Here is a 1,171-nt window from a genome sequence, read left to right as displayed (position 1 = left end):
GTGTGTGTGTGTGTGTGTGTGTGTGTGCATATTTGTTCTACAAATTGTTGCTTCTTTATTTAATATTTTAGGCTACAACAACACTAAGAATAATGTGGTGTTGTAATAATAATAATAATAATAATAATAATAATAATAATAATAATAATAATAATAATAATAATTTATGTACAAACATTGAGATCAACTCTAGTATAAATAATAGTACAAATAAAATTAGATATTTATAAATCATGAAAAAACAGTTTACAATAAACTTTTACACAACTCTTGATTATGATACAAAAAGATGAGATAAATAAATAACCTGGTTAATGGAACATTGTCCATGTTTCATGTTATATTGTTATTTGATGTTTGTGTCTTATTAATGCATTATATATTTAGACATATTGCTTTAGATTTGAATAGAATATCTTAACAGTTGCGTTGTCTCGAGTGGGCGTGGCGTGTAACCGGATGTAGGTGAGACAGGTGGACATTAGTGTCAGGTGAAGGAGTCAGCTTTAGTTTCGGTCTGTATTGAGTGTGAATTGGACATGATGACAGTCCTGTGAGCTTCATCCATCAGGTCCAGCTGAAGATCCAAACCCAGGTCCAGGTGAGCGCTTTCAGTTCTTACACGGTGAAGTGTTTAATCTGTGACAAACTCGCTGTTTGTTTATTAACACGTTTATATCATGTCCGGTTGCACGCGCACTCTTCAGTAGCAGAGACATAACTATAGAAACAAATTTTAAGCAAATGACCAGAGATCTTTGTCCCATGTGTTTGTTTGGGTCATTGTTCATGTTTCAGTCCATTCTACATCACATAGACATCACTACTGTTACATCATGTTTATCACTATAATAAGGACACGACATTAATGTGACACTTTACACTGTCTTACCAGCTTCTAGTGTGTTGATGAGTGATGTGTCGCGCATGCGCAGAGGTTAGAACCATCACGTCCGACCCTTTATCCAGCTGTGCTTTTACATTGGCTCGCTTTGCTTATTCACAACAAACTACTTAGAAACATCTCGACCATCTTCCGACTCAATGATTCACTGTTTCAGTTAACTGAGTAAACATAGTTACAGTAAATAACTAAACAATACATAAAATAAATGTTTGCTAATTATTTCATGGTGTTTAAAACATAAAAGAAAAAGATAAAGAGATCCAA

At 33.7% G+C, this 1,171-nt stretch overlaps 1 protein-coding gene across 1 annotated transcript in view; it reads left to right on the top strand.

The window, feature by feature from the left end:
- The first annotated feature begins 444 nt into the window (after positions 1 to 444).
- Positions 445 to 1,171, top strand: part of sgms2b (sphingomyelin synthase 2b) — a 5,639-nt gene continuing 4,912 nt past the window's right edge. The window contains exon 1 of the mRNA XM_027162347.2: positions 445 to 601. The gene's annotated coding sequence lies outside the window, so the exon portion shown is untranslated. The remainder of the gene's footprint in view (positions 602 to 1,171) is intronic.

The sequence above is a fragment of the Tachysurus fulvidraco genome, chromosome 23 (genome assembly GCF_022655615.1).
Source record: "Tachysurus fulvidraco isolate hzauxx_2018 chromosome 23, HZAU_PFXX_2.0, whole genome shotgun sequence".
NCBI classification, from domain to species: Eukaryota; Metazoa; Chordata; class Actinopteri; order Siluriformes; family Bagridae; genus Tachysurus; species Tachysurus fulvidraco.
Note: the sequence above shows the minus strand (reverse complement) of the source record. Positions and strands in the feature narration are given on the sequence as shown.